This window comes from Vipera berus, assembly GCF_964194415.1.
Source record: "Vipera berus genome assembly, chromosome: 1".
Classification (NCBI taxonomy): Eukaryota; Metazoa; Chordata; class Lepidosauria; order Squamata; family Viperidae; genus Vipera; species Vipera berus.
The window spans coordinates 72096378-72111479 of record NC_138202.1 but is presented as its reverse complement, the minus strand read 5'-3'; the positions used below and the strand labels follow the sequence as shown (position 1 = coordinate 72111479).

General features: G+C 41.5%; 1 protein-coding gene across 2 annotated transcripts in view; it reads right to left on the bottom strand.

Moving 5' to 3' along the window:
• SLC8A3 (solute carrier family 8 member A3) overlaps positions 1–13540 on the bottom strand; it is a 220630-nt gene extending 207090 nt beyond the window's left edge. For both annotated transcript variants that reach the window (XM_081329600.1, XM_081329599.1), the window contains exon 1: positions 13358–13540. The gene's annotated coding sequence lies outside the window, so the exon portion shown is untranslated. The remainder of the gene's footprint in view (positions 1–13357) is intronic.
• Between the last annotated feature and the right edge of the window lie 1562 nt (positions 13541–15102).

The following is a 15102-nucleotide window of genomic DNA, read 5'->3' as shown; positions in this document are numbered from 1 at the left end:
GTAGATTTAAAAGTTGGGCTCTTTAATAACAGGTAGTTAACAGTTCTTTACTATCAAGCAAGACTTCCATAACTGGACTTCAAAACCCCACACTAACTGATAGTGAAGAGATACAGAAAACTGACTTGTCATTTAGTGGCCATCTAGATTTCTGCAATCCATTCACAGCAGTCCTAGTATCAGTAGGGCAATAACTCTTATGTCCATCACAAGTATCCTCTTCTTGGGCAATAAATATAAATAAATAGAGTGGGGGATTGCCCACAATAAACTTATCTGAAAGGAGCTTTTCTAAATAATTCTGGCTTCAGGCCTGATTATAATATCAGAATAGCCTGGGCTGCCTTGACATACAGGATTTTTTTTTTAGTCAAAGACCTCTTATTGTGTTGATTCTCTGTATTTCTAACTTTAACATCAGTGATCGTGGGATACTGTAGCCAGTGGAATGACTTTGGGTCACATGATCACCTTTTGCGACCTTCTGACCAGCAAAATCAATGGGGAAACCCAGATTCACTTAACAGCCATGTTACTAATTTAACAACTGCAGCGGTTCACTTAACAACTGTGGCAAGAAAAGTCGTAAAATGGGACAAAACTCACCTAACAAATTTCTCACTTAGCAACATAAATTTTGGGCTCAATTGTGGTTGTAAATCAAGGACTACCTGCATTGGCATTCATAACTTTGGTTTCTTAGTCTGGTCTCCCTTGAAGGGCTGACATCTCCCTGGGTGCTTTTAAGATACAGGAGGGGCCCAGATCCAGCAAAGAGGTGGCTGAACTGACAGCCTGCCCACTTTTACAGGAGTCCACCAGCTAAAACACATCCCAGACAATTCCCCAAGATAGTGCCCCAGGCACCTCAGTCTACCTGGCCCAGTCAGAGTCCAAGTCAAGGCAGATCTGAATGACTTTGTCCATCAAATACCTTAAACATTCTTCAAAACAGATGTTCTGAACCCCACCCACCAACCCACCCACCCAACAGAGAACAGGTCACCCCAAACAGAGCCACTAAACCCACCCACCCCAAACAGAGCCACTGATAGCCACCAGTTATCAGTGGCCACAATAAGGATGAAGACATGTTGGCATTTTGTTGTCCTTATCATCCAGAGGTAATCCCTAATATAGGCTTTTACCCATGTTCACTTAAACACATTTCATGTCTTCTTCCAACGGTTCTCCAAGCATCTCTTCTAGCTTTAAAGAAAACTTAAGATGTCAGTCCTAGAGGAGATCAACCCTGACTGCTCTTTAGAAGGCCATATCCTGAAGCTAAAACTCAAATACTTTGGCCACCTAATGAGAAGGAAGGACTCACTGGAGAAGAGCCTAATGCTGGGAAAGATGGAGGGCAATAGAAGAAGGGGACAACAGAGAATGAAGTGGCTGGATGGAGTCACTGAAGCAGTAGGTGTGAGCCTAAATGGACTCCAGAAGATGGTAGAGGACAGGAAGGCCTGGAGGAACGTTGTCCATGAGGTCGCGATGGGTCGGACACGACTTTGCAACTAACAACAACAACAAGATGTATTTACTCAACTGGACATCAGCAAGATAACAACCACTCTAGGACCAGGTTACCTTTTATATGAATTTTATTTTAAATTACTACGAAGCTAAATTATTTTTGTGTGCTATATTGTAAGTGACTATTTTAATTTTTTTTATTGATACATGCACTATTCTAGGTTCCCTTGGGAACACATTATTATAATAATCATTCTCAATAAAAATGGTAAATAAACTGGGGCTTAGCAGGATGGGTAACTCAAGGAAAGGCAAAAGGAAGAAAGAAAAACCCCTCTCACATGGTCACCCATGGTTAGAGATATTATTTTCCCAGAAACCATGAAAATTACTTATATTTTGTCATTGAAGCTGGTGATGTGTCACAAATGACTAATGGAAGCAAAGTTGCTTTAGAAAAAAATGAGACATCCGCTTTCACAGATCCATCAGATACTGTGATCCATGTCCATAAACTACATTAAAATATGATCATTAAGGAGAATCAATTAAAATCCTCTGCAATATAAGTAATAAATACCAAAACCAAGAATATGAATCTCAGTTGGGAGATTTGCAGATAAATGTCTTGATGAGAGCTTTGGCCATAACATCAAAACCTTCTGGGCACTTATTTAATTTCTTGAAATATTGAATTAGATCTTATTATTGCTTGACTGAAAAACAAATGAAACTTGGCAGACAATCAATGCTGGTTTTGACTAGGAGTTTATTAAAAAATATTGGAGACCAGCTCAAATTTTTTTCTATGGGCTTAGCATGAAGCTTTAAAAAAATATTGTGCAGTCTGGCTAAAAGGAAGAAATGTTTACTTATTTGCTTCATTATTGTGTATAAATATAAAAACAATCCAAAAACAAACAGTATATTAAAACCAAGTTCTGAATTGCTCAACTGTACAAAACTTTACTGAAAAGCATCTTTCAATAGATACCCCCAAAATGATCATTTAAGTTTTAGCTAGAATATCAAATTGTTTTTTTTATCTTAATGCAAAAAATTATCAATGCTGGATTTATAGAAATAGGCATGACTGTTCTACCTGTGGCTTTTTAAATAAAAAACAAAAGTCAAATGAATGATAAACTATGATTTATAAAACATAAGGCTGAGTTCACATATTGTATTAGGCAAACATGATCTTCTACATCAGACATGTCAAACACAAGGCCCAGGGGCCGGTTCCGGCCCGCAAAGTGGTTTCATGTGGCCCGCGAAGCCATCCTGGAAACAGTGAGGGAACGGCCCCCACTGCCTTGGCCCTGGCCCAGAGACCCTCCTTCTGCCAGAGACCCTCAGATCTGTCCCACTCCTGCCCAGGCCCCCAAAGGCACCCTTGATGCGAACGATGTAGAGCTGGCCATGCCCACCCAGTAGGCCATACGCACTCTAGCCACGCCCACCCAGTAGGCCACGCCCACCCTGGCCATACCCACCCGGCCCCCTGAGGGCAACCGCAATGCTGATGCGGCCCTCAATGAAATTGAGTTTGACACCCCTGTTCTACATTATGGCTTGTTTGTTAGATTTATTTGTTAGCCTTTTATTCTGGAGTTCAGGGAAATGTGTATGCCTCGATGCTCTATTCCCCCCCCCACAATAACAAACCTGTGAGTTGAGTTGAGGGAGAGTGACCAGTCCAAAACCACAGTATAAATGTTGTGGCTGAACGTAGTCTCTGAAGGTAAGGTAAGGTAAAACCCATTGGACTGCTCAGACACATCAGTAGACAATATGGATCTCAATTGAAAAGAATGCAGTTCAGGAATTGTAGAGTTCCTGGTTGTTTGCTTCCAGACATTTCATTACCCAATTAAGTAGCATTATCAGTGTGAATGAGAATGGGGTTTGCTGCCTTCAAAAATCAGTATATATACTGCATATAAGCAGGCAGCAAACCCCACACAAATTCACAGTAATGACATTACCTTGTTGCAAGCAAACATCCAAGCTCACAGAGCACCAAAATCTCCACAAGACAACCTCCTGACTGCAGGTCTCTCAGTTTTGGAAAGGCTACTGAATGTTTGCAAACTCAAAAAAAAGGGAGTGGTACTTTTGAGGAATCCCACTGATTTCAATTAGAGACCATTAAGCATAAATAGCAAATCAATACAACTTTCTTAACGGTGGAAACTTTTGATTGGATCGTAGACAATAAAGACAGCTCCTTATTTCCTAATCTTCTGTAAGGATACTTCTACACAAGTGCTTGTGCTAGTGCAAAGTTGGCTCGGAAATTGTCTAATCAAATGATGTCAACTCATCAGTGGCGTAGCGTGGGGGGTGCAGGGGGTGCCGGCCGCACCGGGCGCAACATCTGGGGGGGGGCGCGCTCACACTTGCAGCTCTCTGCCCCTGCCTGGCTCACTCACTCTCACTGCAGTGCTGGCTGTGCGAATCCGATCCAAGCCGCCGGGTCGCCGCCCACTGTGGAGGGGGTGTGTGCCAGGCGTGCGGTGCGGTGCTTGCCTTGCCCCGGGTGCTGACAACCCACGCTACGCCACTGCAACTCATGTCAAAAGCTCTTGGTTTCTGTACTTATACCAGCTTTATTTGAAACTGGAGCAAAACAGTTTTTCAGCACTGGAACTGATGGTCTGCTGTCTTAGTAGTGGGAAATCTTGCCCCATGCATTCCTGATCTACTCTTTTCAAAGCAATAACTTGCAATCAATCAATCAATCAATCCTAAAAGTTGCCTTATATGATCTCTGATCCCCTGTCAAAAAGAAAGAGAAAACAAAAGCAAAAACTGTCAATTTCATCCCTGCAGTCTTCAAGGACCCGCAAACAGCTAATTGCTTCAATCAAACCCATCTTCATTTTAAATGAAATTTCAATATTCTTTGTGCTGTAAGAGTACCATTCTAGATGGCCCTGGGCAGCTTTACAAGTTACAATGACCATACAGTACAAAATAAACATAGCAATAAAAACAGTGTCCATTCAGGGGACAAACCCTGTCCCTAATCCTCATAACTCCTGGAAACCATCCTTCCAATCCAAAGACAGACGAGAAAGAAGCCTTATGGATCTCTAAGGGGATACTGTTCCAGAGGGCAGATGCTATGGTAGAAGGGGCTCCCTCCTTGAAGGAACTTGAAACAACCAACCCTATCAGAAGAAAAAGAATGGACGACACAAGAAATAAATGGTCCTTCAGAGAGCTAGACCAAGTAGGTGACGTTGGCCTTACAAAGATCAAGTGAGGGACAGAAAATACAAGGACTACTGGAAATCTACGTTATAGGGCAGTGGTTCCCAACCTTTTCTATACCCTGCACTCCTAGAATGCTTCTGATATATCCTCACACCCCTTACAAAAATTCAAAATAATGGCAATGAATTATGCATATACACTATAATTTTGAAAACCCAAGTTTTCGCATCTCCTGGAATATCATCCCGCACCCTCAGGGGTTATGAGCACCCCTGGTTGGGAACCCCTGTTATGGGGTATAACAATACAAGCTTGAATGCTTGTCAGAGTTTTTTTCTTCCCCCTTATTCCAAACAAAACCAACATGGAATTATCTTGAGTTTCTTTCTCACCTTCTCTTTATTTCTAAGGTAAAGGAAAAGGTAAAGGTTCCCCCGCACATGCGTGCTAGTCGTTTCTGACTCTAGTGGCCGGTGCTCATCTCCGTTTCAAAGCCGAAGAGCCAGCGCTTGTCCGAGGACGTCTCCGTGGTCATGTGGCCGGCATGACTAGATACCAAAGGCGCACGGAATGCTGTTACCTTCCCACCGTAGTGGTCCCTATTTTTCTACTTGCATTTTTACATGCTTTTGAACTGCTAGGTTGGCAGAAGCTGGGACGAGTAACAGGCGCTCACTCTGCTACGCGGCACTCAGGATTCGACCCGCCAAACTGCCGACCTTCTGATTGACAAGCTCAGCATCCTAACCCACTGAGCCACCGCGTCCCTTCTTTATTTCTAGGGCTAAGCTAATATTTATTTAACAATGCTTACTGTATATTCCCTTTCCAAAGTTGTCTCTGCACTCCTCTACATTTGGAACTGCACCCAGAAGCCAACTGGCAGCAAATACAGTCCACACAGCAGTGGTGTTATGTGAGCACCAAGAAGCTTGCCTATCACTGCCCATCACTGCCATATTCTGAAGCAGCTTTAGCTTCCAAGTGATCATCATCATCCTGGAAACCTGGTTTGCAATAATGCGGAAACCACTAGAGATTGCAGTACTATAGACATGGTATCACTACACTTTTAGATACTTTTATGTGCAATGTAATGCTGACGCAAGATGGCTTGGATTTACAAATTATCCGGTCTTACAAAGCTTCCTTTCACATCAACATGTGGCAGCTATTTATTTTATTTCCTTTTTGGTGTGGAATGGGGGAAAAAGACATTTTTCTTCCTCCAACATCTATGGCAGCTCAGAGGGCAGAACACTGATTGAATGTTGGGGTTCAGGACCTCCTGTTGGTCAGCAGGAAGAAGGACTAAGTGACTCACGGGGTTCTCAGCATGTTCCTTGTGTTTCCAAACCAGCAGGAGGAAAATTGCAGGTTGATTTAAAATCGCTTTGGAAGGACTTGAAAATAAAAACTGTGTGGAGGAAACATCCTGAAACAATTTGCTTTTGAACTAAATGCTGTTTATTTTGTTCAGATTCATTCAAAATAAGACACCTGGGATTTAAACATAATCTCAAGGATGAGCCTAAACTTCTAAATTCCAATTTAACAAACCGGCTTATTAAAAACTCCTAATGCAACAATGTAGTGGTGTCATAAACAGATAAATAGGCAGCTTTTACTTTATCCATTTTCCAAGCACACCTGCATAACCATATTCAAGGATCTTGAAATGCCCTTCATCAGGTTTGTACAACCTCCAAGCCATCAATGGTTGGCCTCTCTGAGCTGCCACTGTTTAAATTCTTATTCTTTTTACCCACAGCCTATATACAGAAGCGCTCCACCGTGCCTCACTGATGATCTGTGGCTCACAGATCTTGTGTTATATAGGGCGGGCCTCTATTGTGTACTACAGTATTCTGGGTAGTCTTAGAGGAACAGGAAACCAATTCAGGATTCTCTCTTGTATAGTTAGTTATAAGTAAGATCATATTGTAACAGTGCAACTGTACACATAATGGAGATTAGCCATGCTGAACATGGTGACTGTGTCTGAATTCATGCCAACTATACTAAGCCATTGTTTACTGAACAAATCACTACTGATTGAATTCATACGACAAATTTATTTATTTTTATTTATTTTAATTCCATTTATATCCCGCCCTTCTCCGAAGACTCAGGGCGGCTTACAAGCTTAGCAGTAGCCTTCATTCTATGTATATGCCTGCTTATTAGGGCTTTCACACACACACACCCAAGCGGCATTATTACAAAGTCAGCTTAATTGCCCCCAACAATCTGGGTCCTCATTTTACCTACCTCGGAAGGATGGAAGGCTGAGTCAACCTTGAGCCTGGTGGGATGCGAACCTGCACTAATTGCAGGCAGCTGGTGTTACTTAAGGAGGCATTAGCCCACTGCTCCACCAAGGCTCTGTTGTAATTTAAATTTAGTTGTAAGGTACAATTTATAAACCTCCATGGCTAACTTCACACAACATACCAATGAACGAATTTGTTCAACTGCACAGTGTGTAAGTCCAGACGATATCTTACGTTATGTCTATATGCTTAAATTAAAGACATTTAGTGAGGACAGATATTCTATTCGCTAAAAAAAAACTGGCTCCCCAATTAAATATTTTAACTATGTTTTATTGCAAAAGTACAAGTGTATACTGTTTCCATTACATTCTTTTGATTGTTAACAGATCATACATTTGACAGAAAATCTAAGCACAATATAAGAATGCTCTGATGTTTTTGGACAGTTATACTTAGTTACAATTGGTTGATTTTGTTTATGTGCCAGCAATCAACCCAGGTGATCGCCTACTAATAACAATCTATTCCTAACCCCATATTTCAGATCTTCCAATGAATGAATGAACCTTTGTTGTCAAAGTACAACCATGCATACATTGAGATTGGCTGAGCCTCCCTTCGTGCCCCCACCACCACAACTCACAGTGACAACAAACCCAACATCTTGTTACACCACGTGAGCTAAATGCACAACACTGGTCCACAATGGTGCACCTACCAACATTGTAACTGTGTCCATCCACCTTCCTGCTAGTCATCTTCTTCTTCTCTCTCCTTCCTCCTTTCCAGCATCACAACCTTCTCCAGAGATGTCTTTGCATAACTTATCTGAAATAAGGCAATTTCACCCTAGCTATTTGTGCCTTGAGTGAGAACTAGGGGATGATTTGTTTAATAATCCATGTATTTGTTTTCTTGGCTGTCCATTGTATTCTCAGGTACTCATGGTAAAGGGTTAAGAATGTCAGAGTCATAAACTGAAAACTAAGGTGTCCACCACAATCCACAATGTCAGAATGACACAAATTAAATATTTTCTGTCATTTGGGTGATGTCACTCTCCAATTCTCACAGATATCTATGCCTGATAATATAAATCAATTGATAAAAGTCACATAGGAAGCCCAATAAACTTTCTTCTCCAAAAGGTTTCATTAGGAGGTATAAATAAATGCTAGATATTAACTTTGATATTTTTAAAAAAATATGCTGAGTAAACTCAAACTATAATACTATGGGAACTCTCTAGAAAGCATGAATGGAGTAATTGTTTATGGAGGTAAATATAAGCATCAGTTTTGAATATACACGTAATTTTAATCCTGGCTAATGGAGACACTGGAAATTTACCTAGTTTGGTATTCAAATCCACTAGAATAGTTCTTGAACTTGTACCTTTTCTCCTTCATTTGCGTAAACAATCTCAATGTAATATTTGTCTTTACTGAAGTTAAAATATAGAAAAACTATTATGTTATCCAAAAACAACAGTTTAATTCTTGTTACTATCTCTGAAAGAAATAGATAAATCATGGGCATAGCTCATATTTTGAAGAATCCCTAATTAAGAGTGCATTTCTGCCAGGGGACAGCAGCAGAGAAATTGCAATCTCCAGTAGAATGATGTACAATTGTTGGTTGGCTGTACAGTTTTATAAACTTCAGCATTAAATCACATAACAATTTTTAGAGTATTTAACTTTAGTTCAATTTCTAATCAGAAGCTGTTGACTCATTTTTCTGTCCCTGAAAACAGAGGTACATTAGCACAAGGGATCCAGAAATAGCCAATCTGTGTGGCAAGATATCAAATTAAACTCATAAATAACTAACTTTTTAGCAGATCTATACCCACAATGAGAATGTCATAGGCCTTGAAACAAGCCCACCTAATCTGGCTTTTTGGTAGATGTAAAATGAATTAAGTAACGATCGTGCAATAAAATCAGCGAGGAGCAATTCATATAGACCTTTAACAGAAAACTGATTTCGGGCATACAAATGTAAGCTATTATAATAACATATGATTATTTATGAATAAAAAGAGTTTCACGTGCTATTTTGTACAATAACTATAAATTAGATCACCATTTTAGAGAGTTAATTTATTAGACTGATATGGCCACCTATCTCAAATAAATGAATCTGGGTGGTGGGGCGGGGGTCATATCAATCTAATAGATAAATAAATTTGCTACAACTGATTTAGAACAAATTGTTTCCTTTTTTAGAATCAACTTTTTCTCTTTAGAGTCAACTTTTTCAGTAGCCCATCTACAGCCGTCTTTACCAACATGCAAAATCAATCATTCGAAATGTACAGAGGACACTAAACATAGAATGTTATGGAAATGCACTTTCACCAGGACTTGAATCAACAAATATTTCAAAATCCATCACTCAGCAAAATCTTTAGTAGTCCCACTCAAGAGATTACAATGCTACTGTAGTCAAGGATCCTCAGATTTCTTCATCACTCCAAAGCAAACGGCAAGAGGGGAAAAGTCTGGGTTGACTAAAAGTTTTCAAAGTTTGTATTATCAGAATTCTGAATATCAGGAGCGAAGACTATCTGTCAGATACAAATAATGCTCAATGTGGAGCAGGATGTTTAGCTTGCATTTTCTTATTTGTTCTTTTGTGACTCAGGAAAATGCCTGTAATGTATCTCTCTGGTGCTCTCTCCCTTTCTATGACTTGACCACGATGTTATTCACTATGGTAGATTAATAGCTTTCTTGCTCTCCACAAAAATGAAGAAATTGCATAGCTTCAATTTCTTCATATGTATCTAGATCAGGAATTAATCCAACACCCAGAATATAGGATGAGTCATGCCTGTTTCTAGGTAGCTCCGTTTCAAACCGATTCCCAATACATTTGCCCTTCATTCTTTAAAAATGGAAAGTGTGGAAAAAAGTGGAAATTCATATTTTTACCAATAAAAAAGCAATTAAACCTAGGATCTCTAGTAATTATGGAATTCCATTAAATATTTTACAGAGTTAGCAATTGCTTCAAATTTCAGTTGCCTAGGTTCAGTATCAGTCAACCATTGTAACATATTGTTACTCGGCCTTGGCAAATTTAAGAGGAGTGGAATGCTGGGAGTTGAAGCTCATTCCTCTTAAAGCCCTCTTAAATTTGCCAACATTGAGAAACATTGCCCTATGACCACTATCTAGAAGGTTCCAAACAGTTAGCAAATAGCCAGATCTGAAGATCTTTCAATTTCCCAGAATACTTAGAATGAAGCTGAAATCCCAGATCTCTATGAGTGCAATGCTGATGCTAAGTATGTTCAAGAAGTTCTGCCATAAAATAGGGCTCACTCAAATAATCCAATCCAAGGCATTTGAATAGAACAGAACAAAATAGAATAACAGAGTTGGAAAGGATGTAGGAAGTCTTCTAGTAGTCCAACCTCCTGCACAAGCAGGAGACCCTATAACATGGGCCCGGATTATTTACGGGAGTACCTTTTGCCGGCGTTAACTTCCCATTGTCCTGTGCGCTCCCACAGAGAGGGCCTCCTCAGGGTGCCGTTGGTCAGGGAATGTCGACTGGCGGCCCCCAGGGGGAGAGCATTCTCTGTGGGCACACCTGCCCTCTGGAATCAGCTCCCTGTTCAGCTCTGGATGGCTCCTGACCTTCACTCTTTTCGCCGCAACCTAAAGACTTGGCTATTTGAACTTGCCAGCCTGGACCGAGGGACTGGGATTTTAGATTTTAAATTTTAAATTTTAGAACGTGTTTTATTGTTTAGGGCTACTTGGTTTAATTTATTTTAATTTTTGTATATTATGTGTTGTATATAGTGTTTTAATTGCCCTGTACACCACCCCGAGTCCTTTGGGAGAGGGGCGGTATATAAATCCAAATAATAATAAATAAATAAACAAACATGCTAGACAAATGGCTGTCCAGTCTCTTCTTAAAAGCCTCCAGTGATGGAGCACCCACAACTTCTGAAGGCAACCCATTCCACTGGTTCATTGTTCTCACTATCAGGAAATTTATTAGGAAATTTGCTTCTCTCCTCGATTAGTTTCCATCCATTGCTTCTTGTCCTGCCTTCTGGTGCTTTGGAAAATAGCTTGACTCCCTCTTCTTTGTGGCAACCCCTGAGATATTGGAACACCACTATCATGTCACCCACTAGTCCTTCTTTTAATTAAACTAGACATACCCAATTCCAGCAACCGTTCTTTGTATGTTTTAGCCTCCAATCCCCTAATAATCTTTTGCTCTTCTCTGCAGTCTTCTTAGAGTCTCAACGTTTTTTACTTATTCTACAAATTTTTATTATTCTGCAAATGCCATTTGTATTTTGCTTCCGATACATAGAATTACGATAGATATTAAACCTGCTAATCAAAAGCAGCTTTCTTCACAGGCCATGCAGAGGATGGGTTTACAGAATCTGTATTCGAACAATCTGAGGGCTGCTAAATTAAGAAGGCAGATCTTAGAAACCTGAGTGGCAGGTCTAGATTAGATAACCAAATATTGATGGCTAAAAATCAAAGATCCCACTAGTATAGCTGCACATCCTTCTCTTTAATTTGGGTTTTCCCTTTCCCTATAATCACAGTACCCACTAAATATACCTTCTTACTAAAAACTACTTCTATTTGCAGAAAAGGCATTCCCATAGAACAGAAAGTCCACTAATTCAGGATAATTACTAACAGCTACCACACCCAGGTAACTACGCTGAAACTACAATGCAATATCTTAAAAAAAAAAACCTCTATCAGCCAAAGTAGAAGGAAAAACTATTTTGAACCATTGATAGTCTGAGCAAGCCATACATGAGTGAAAGTTTTTGGTTAGGAAGAGGAATCAGGCACAATAATCTCTTCCATTATTTACACAGAACTCCCTCCAATCTTATCTACCCAAAGGTGAATTAGTAATAGGCAGCCTAAGACTGCTTTCTGCCAGACAAATATTGAGCCATATAATAGGTCACAAACCCACAGATTCCTCCTTCACCTCTTTCCCATGATGGATGAGGTCAGGCTAAGAGGAATCAGTGGATTTATGTCTTACTTTACAGCTCAGTCTTCAGCCGAGCTGGTTCCCTGTCTCTGAATCAAATACAAATGTCTTTTCATTGCAGACTAATTATGAAGATGAAATACATTAGAAAGTATTATTGGGTTCCCAATCCTATAACACTCTAAGAGGCAATCTTATTTTAGAGAACTGATCTTTCCAACTTAGGAATCTCCACGTTAGAGCCACAATGCATACATTCAGTTGTGCATCTGCTGAGGACACTGTTCAGTATTACTTGAATGCTCTTCCAAAATAAGAGTTAACTATAAATGTATGGAATCTCAACACATGTGTACCAAAAGCAGCCCCCAAAGCACCATGCCAGTACTTTTGTGGTGACCTCACCACAGAACCACAAGATCTAAAAACAGCCAGGGAAAAAAAACAGCAACTAGAATTAAAGAGGCAGCAGTTGGACCATCTGAGCTCTTATAGTATTCCACCATCAAATATTCATTGTCCATCACTTTTCAGGGACTACTATGTTACTTGGATCAGGGCTGAGCAGAGGGCACATCTGGAAAGGCTGTTTCATGTCCGGATACAAATGAAGGCAAATATACATGTCCCAGGATAATGTTGCAGGATCCAATCTGGGTCAGTTACCAGGACCAAAGCATTTGTATTTCAAACTTTCGGAGTCATGCTGGAGCCCACCCTCACGGAACTTCTCTATGTGCTTTGGACTGTTCTGTGTGTGGTATTTACCCCCAGCTTATCAAGTACTTAGGAGGTGAGGGCTTGGCAGCACAAAGAAACAACAGCCAATACCACAATCTACATCTAAAAACCTACACACAACAGGCACCATATAAATATCACATACAGAACAGAACAGTCCAGACCACATAGAAAATTCCCCGAGAATGGGCTTCAGCTTGAGTCCAAAAGCTCGGAAGAGAAAACCCCTGGTTCTGGTGACCCACCCAGATTGGATCCTGCAACACGTCTGGATAATTTGCAACAGACTCCTTACTCCCATGGGCTTAATGCAGCAATAATAATTCTGCTCCCTACTATCCATATGAAGAAATCTCACTTATCTAGCAGGAAAAGGGTGCAAAACACCCTAATTCTTGAACCCGTACCTTTTGCATCAAATACTTTCAGAGAAGAGACACAAATTTCACAAACCTGAAAACTACCTATCCCCTGTTGAAAGAAGCAATAGAATTATTATAGCATACAAAAATAAAATGAGTGCTTCCTTAAAAAATGAAAAAGGTTTTGCTGGGCTAACTTGTGCTTACAATATCTGCAAGGGGGGGGGGGAACTGAGAGGAAACCCTAACAATTAAATAAGTTTAAAAACATACCAATGATACTTCTTCCAATTTACAATAATTTTCACTCCGCCCATATTTCCAACTCTTTCTTCAAAGGAAACAGCATCAGTTGTATAAATTCCCTTATTTTGAACTGGAAGAAAGTCTAAAGAAATCTACAAAGCTTAGGCAACCATCACTGCGTGTTAGCCTCTATTTTGGCTGCCCCGGAGGAAAAGGACCACCTCCCTACAAACTACTAGAGAAAGTTAAGGTCCTGCTCTGGCATTATCCGCCCCCCCCCTTGAAAGAAAGGAAAGGGGCTTTGATAGGCCCGAGTAGTCAGTCCCAGACAGAGCACGACCGCCCACCCTACTCCCCAATAAAAGCCCCCCTTCTCGTCCTATTTATGGACGAGGATGGCGCCCGAGCTATATTTGAAAAACGAGGTAAACAGCATGGATGGAGAGCAACAGCTGCCAAAGATTAATCGCACCCATTGAGAGAAAGCGGCTGGATTGCGCAGCCACAGCCCCCTAAAAGGGGTGTGTGTGTGTGTGTGTGTGTGTGTGTGTGTGTGTTGGGTAGTGGGGGGGGGGAGAATCCTTCTCCGGTTTCGGTTTGAAAGCAACCTTGGATCCGGGATCCAACCAGCATCCGGATCTTCCTTCTCCAATTTACGGCAGCTACTCCTTCTCCGCCCCAATAATCCCTCCTCTACTGTTTAAACGGGGGTGGGAAGGGGGGAGTTGGCCCCGGCGGGATTATTCTGATCCTTATAACGTGTTTGCCACTTTGTACCAAGCGGCAGGTTTTTTGTTTGTTTGTTTGTTTTGTTTTTTTTCCACCCGGCGCGAGAATAAACTAAGCAGGCTGCCTCTGAACCTAGAAATCCAGCTCTAGGGGAAAGAAAAAGAAAGAAAGGGATCACCGCTGAATTCACTCGGCCTCTTGCTCTCCAGGCCCTACCTTGCTCTTCGTCTCCGGCCCCGAGGAGCCACCTCTGGTGCCCTCTCTCCTTGCCCTCCCCCCGCCGTTTCCTGCGGCGTCTATCAGCAAGTTCGGCAGAAATTGGAATCCCGGGTTTGGGTTCAGAAAGAGCCGCCTCCTGCGCCTGGCGCGTCTTAATAGTAGTCACCCTAGCTTCTGATTACTGGATTGGTATTAAACCGCTTTCCCCCAATTCCAAAGCCTGATCCCAGGCTATAAAATCACTGTCAGGGGAGAGGAGTTCTTGAGCGGGCGCCCAAGAAAAGCGGGTTGCCAAGCTTCCCACTACACCTCGGATGGAGCGCGCCAAGCCAGCAAAGCAGCTCGCCTCTCTTTCCCTGCAATTTTCTCCGGCAATTTTAGGCGGTCCGAGTGCGGATCTAGAAAAAGAGGCTGCAGCAGCGGCGGCAGCGGGCTTATATCTTCTTCTGCAGGTTCAACACGCGCACGCACCACATAGAATTGCACGAGCAAATACACGGTGCCATCCAGGCAGGCGAGAAAAGGGGGAAGGGGGGGGGGAATAAATAACGCCTCGTGTTTTAATTTGCAGGGTTATACCTGGCAGGTTCCCGATGATGGTTGGGGTTTTTTTGGTGTTGTTTTTTTTTTTTTTTTTTGCAAAACCATCCCATCTCTTCCTTCAAGCTGTCAGCATGAAACCGGCAATATCAAGTCCATTCGCTCGGCTGCAAACCACCGGCTTGCGTTGCGGAGATCGTGCTATTAAAACGGGAACGAACCCCCGACACTTACCTTTCTTCTTCGGGGCGGCGGAGGGGGGGCGTTCCTTCTTAACCCCCCTG